Raw genomic sequence first — 5537 nt, 5'->3', positions numbered from 1 at the left:
TAAAAGGACTCCACGTGATTGTTATGGTTATTTTATACCAGTCCTTTTTTATCCAACTGTATTTTTCTGTTGTGTTTCTTGTTGCACTTTATAACATGGTCTGTGACTAACAGTCTAATTCCCCTAAAATGAAACTGAATTTCCATTTTATTTTATTTAACATTATAATGTAATTATTTAAACCTACAAATACCTACTCAATGACACACTATAATAAGGAGGGAAATAATTCAAGTTTTTAGCAGGAAGAAGAAATATTATACAATAAGTAATTTTAAGTAGGGGAAAAGGATGCTGAAGAAGATGGCAAGACCTGGTCACTTGAAGAGAAATGGCAGCTAGAACTGAGTTGAACAGCTTCTCTGATGCTTTGAAAGATGCAGTAAGATAAATCTGTCGTGGTGTGTGGATGAAGCGGACTCGAGCGAAGATCTCCTTGCAATGATACAGTGAATTTATTTACAGAGTGAAACAATTACAGTCCAGTGAAATCCCTCGGCCGTGGCCCCCGTGGTCCATTCACCCAGCTCCCGTCTTCTACTCTCCACCTCCTAGTGCGAAAGACAAAAAAAAGGAGTAAATGGCAATCCGAAAGCGAGTTGGAAAAAGCACACAATCAAGACACTACTAACGAGCTTAGAATAATGATCCAGCGCTGACTGAAGCCTGGTCACCGCGTTAAATACACCGGGGTCTGATGGTGGATAATTCATGGCAGCTGGTGAATGTTAATTAATCGGCGGTGTGCCGAAGCTCCGAACGGAGCTACTTCCGGGTTGGTGGACCTGCCTCCGGGGAAGCGCGGCTCCATCAAAATAAACCCAAACATAAATGATCAGGTCGCCCAGCAGGGCTAGTCAGACCATGACAAAATCTGCCAAGTATTCTCTTGGCAAATGTGCAATTGCTGCATAATAAAATGGACAGATATATTTCAGAATTCTAGGTCATCACACAATAGTACATCAGAGACTGTTCAGTTCTGTGTTTTACAGAAACATGGCTCACCCAAAAGACCCCCCAGAAGGTCTTTTCACTGTCAGGCTACATGGCCTAGAGATGTGACCACAGCATGAAAGAGTGCAAAACTGGCTACCCCAGAGATTACGTTTTTAACTAAACTATGGACATCAAATGTTCAGCATCTGGGAATCTGGTGCAGGCTATTTTATTTACCAGAAGAACTACAGAGTACAGCATTTACACCCTTGGTTTAAGTGCATGAAGCACTGAAATAAGTCTTTCAGCATTGTCAGCAAGTATTAAAATGCATAACCTGCTGCTGCCTTAGCTGATTCTAACCATTTTCATGAAAACTCTATCTTACTTAAATGTGAATATATAATCTTTCTTACTATAGGAAGCAGGACACTTGTTTAGTGATATCAAAAAGATATTTTCATGGTCCCGTGGTCTTCTTGTGCTGACCTGCTTTTTCTGATTGTTCTTGCTCTTTGTTGCTCTCTCACTCTGTGAGTGTGTATGTGTGTGTATGTTTGTGTATGTGTATCCACCATTCTGATTCACATACCTGGAGATGGTTGGTAATCTACTCACCTGTGTGCAATTGGTCATTACCTGTCCGGTGAAAGGAAGACAAAAATTATTCAGCAGGGAAGGACATGGCCCTCTTTGTGTAAGACAAAGAAGAATCGCATCTGGTAAATAGTTATATTGTGGTCAAACAGTCCACTTTATTGACTTATACTCTGGGTAGGCAAAACACAGGGCCATGGCTGTAATGGTTTAAATACTGCCCGAGCAACTTCAGGTTTCGGCTCTACATAGTCATCTTGCAAATACTGCTAAAAAAACTTGACCTGTATTTCTGTTCCTATCAATCAATCACAAGTCTGTTTATCTCCAACACAACAAGGACACCACTGATTTTATGCCACCCAGTGCTAAAAGACCATAATTCAACTATCGACTGACCTCACAATAGGATAACAGGATAGAATTCAATCTGTTACTTATTCTGTTTCCATTGCAGATGATTACAATTACATTTTTTAAAAGCTGGATCTCTGTAACGCCTACCACCTGGTGCAGATAAAGAGAGAAATAAATCCAAAACATCTTTCAACACTCACCTGGGGCACTCTGGGTATCTTGTGATGCTTTTCAGACTTACCAACACACCAGTATTGTTCCACAGCATAGTTAAAGATGTCCTCTGGTACTTCTTCAGTTACTTTGTCTTTGTCTACTTGGATGATACTTTCATCATTTCCAAAACCCTCTCTGAGCATCAAAAGACAGAGTAACATTTATTGCAAAACAAACTGTTTGTCAAGGGAGAAAAATATGAATTTCATATTGATTCTGTGGTATTCTTGGAGATCCTGGTTGGAAGAAGCAGAACCACTATTCATTGTATGTACTAATCACGAAAACTTTTTGTATTTCCAAGCAACTAAGGAGCTGAATGCTCGTCAAGTCCCCCCCCCCCCCGATTTTTTTTAATGTTTAATTTCATAATTACATAATAGCTCTGCCCAATAATATTAAGCCTGATTTCACCAGGATTCAACTCCTTATTCTGTCTCTGAGTTACAACCCATCCAATTCATTCTTGGGTCTGCAATACTCAGCTGAATGAGCCAGATCCTGGGATGAGAACCGATCTTTCAATCACCTACCATCGCCTGCCTGCTCTCAGGTAATCCAATGGGCCCATTCAATACAGTTTACCTGCCACGTGACTGTAGTCACACAATAACTGTTCTTCAGAGAGTTATCTTGTGGTCTTCATTGGTCAAAGATGTCCTAACCTTTATAAACTTCTAAGCTTCTAACTGACCATGTGTGCTCCATGGCATTCGTCTGGATTTCATTTTGGATTGAAGTCTTTAGGTCACATCCTAGGAAGCTGTTGGACATTAGGTGGCATGGGTGCAGCCTTTGATATCTGGTGGACTGGCATAGCTATGGTCCTAAAGAGCATTCCTTGGTCCATAAGTCTGGATAAGTACTTGATCCAGGAATTTCACTGCAGGCACTCCAGCAGGCTCGGTGGGTTGCCAGGAGGGTTACGTTCTCTCTGTCTGTCTCTCTTTCTTCCATATTAGTGTGAATGTCTTTCATAAAGGCAGCTAAATGATATAGGTACAGCATCTTTTCAGATGGACTATGCCATTTATATCTACTGATAACCCCTTCAAGACTTAAGGAACCCATACCATGCTGTCTGGGACAGATCACTCTCCAGATGAGATTTACACAGGATCTCAGTTTTCAGGTTACACCCCATAAGGCAACAGAGCCAGATAAAGTGTCAGCTGGAGCTCTGAAAACTTTTGCTGTACAAAAACATATTTTAATACTATGTTGGATTAGGTTTTCACTCTGTGCAACTTTTCTCAAAAAGACAAATACAAATCTCAAGAAATATTTCCCTTATGTAGTGCTCACGTCAGCACCTATGAAGCTCCTCAATCATGCAAATGACTAGTTCATTTAATTTTGCGTATTCAACAGGTTGATGTACAAACCTCTGGCAGTTGCTCTCCTCTCAGTCTCACCAGTCTCACTGATAAGACTGATTTTCTTGTCTGGACAATAGTTCAGTTGTAACGCTGTCTATCCCAATATGTTAACAGCAAAGCTGTTCTGGACCTTTCTCACCTGCATCTGGATTTTAGAATTTTTGATAGAAAGACTTCCAATAGCTAGACTACTGACGTTTAGCAGTATCAGCAGTGCTGAAAAAAACAACAACAACTAAACACTGGAAGCCTCCAGTACTGCTTTATCAAGCCTAGTCTCTTTTACTTCAGTACTGATAACTGCCTAGTCACCCATAATTTCAGCTGCATTTCATTTTGCAGGTGACACAACCATCCTGGGACTTATCAAGAGAAACCATAAATCAAATTACTGGTAATGAGACGCTTACCCAAGAGAAAGAAGACAGTCTTGTCTTCTACACCAACAAGACCAAGAAGCTAAACCTGGATTTTAGGAGCAAACCAAACCATCTGCCAACTCTGCTGATTAAAGGTACTGATGTGTAACGTGTGTACACCTTTAGGTTTCTGATCCTGTTCATCACCAATAATCTGAGTTTGTCAGAAAAAACTTTCTTACTTTTGAGAAAGCATAGCAGAAACTCAGTTCTGTCAGGTGACTGAATAAAGCCTGTCTGAGCCATCAGCCTTCTGTCCAGGACTATAGACATGTTATTGAGAACATTCTCGCCAGCTGTCTCATTGTATGGTAGAGGAATGCCAAAATAATAGAGAGAAAGGCCCTTTCAAAGAAGCATTAAAACCTTAGAGACGACTGAAAGAAGCAGACCTCTTAACAAGAGAACAAACTGCAGCCCATCCTCACACACGCTACACACCCCATCACAAAGGTGTAGAAGCTCAGATATCCCCGACCAGAAAGCATCAGAGCATCAGCAGCTATCAGCCTACTGGTGAAAGACATTCATGAAGGAGTAAAATAGCTACCAGTAAAGATTCCTCTTATGCTATGATAACAGACTGACAGATCAGCTTAATTTTAAAAACACACAAAGACACACACACCACCCTGCACCAGGAAACACTGTTGAAAGGGTTAAATTTATAGTGTTAATAACAGCTTATTAGACTTTTAATAGTATTAATTATGAAACAACTATGTGTGAATCTAAACACAGCAATCCACCTAACATAGAAGAGTGGGCTGACACATTCATCTTAGCAGAAAATAATAATCCTTAATGAACGGCTTGAAGCAGGCCACTACTTCTCATCAGTCATTGTTTCATATCGGCAGATGACCCACAGGACATAGATATAGGCTTGGATTGCCAGTGAGTGCGACTGCATGCCATGCATGAACGCAACAAGAGCTCAGCAGGATTAGTGCTGCCTTAATGCTTCATGGCATAGATTCAACGAGGTGCTGGAAAAATTCCTTAGAAAGTTTGTTGGCATCAAACAGTTGCTGCAGATTTGTTGGCCACACATTCATGATGTGACTCTCCCATTCCACCACATGCGAAAGGTGCTCTATTGGATTCATTTCTGGTAACTGTGGAGGACATTTGAGTACAGTCATGGTTAAGAAACCAGTCAAACTTGCCTGTCAGATACCAACAACTATGCCACATTCAAAGTCACTTAAATCACCTTTCTTCCATATGGTGATGCTCGATCTGAACTTCACCAGGGCGTCTGGATCATATCTGCCTACATTGAGTTGCTGCCATATGATATATGCAGTGAACAAGCAGTTGAATATGTGTATATATATATATTAGGGGTGCAACGATACACAAAATTCACGGTTCGGTTCGGTTCGATACTTTGGTGTCACGATTCGATATTTTTTCGATACAAAAAATGTTCATGCCTTTTTCATTTGTCATTTATTTAAATTATAAATATATATTTTAACTCAAAAGTACAGTTTTTAAATTTAATGTTGCTGAAAAAACAAAGTAATAAAAAAATTAATCTACCTGATCGAGAAATCACTCATCTTTGGAAAAGAGAGTTTATTACAGAGAAATGGCTCTTTCCAAAATAAAAGCTATACTATAC

Source organism: Pundamilia nyererei, unplaced genomic scaffold, assembly GCF_000239375.1.
Source record: "Pundamilia nyererei isolate P.nyererei 1_Seehausen unplaced genomic scaffold, PunNye1.0 scaffold00011, whole genome shotgun sequence".
In the NCBI taxonomy this organism is placed as follows: domain Eukaryota; kingdom Metazoa; phylum Chordata; class Actinopteri; order Cichliformes; family Cichlidae; genus Pundamilia; species Pundamilia nyererei.
This window is presented reverse-complemented; position numbering follows the sequence as displayed.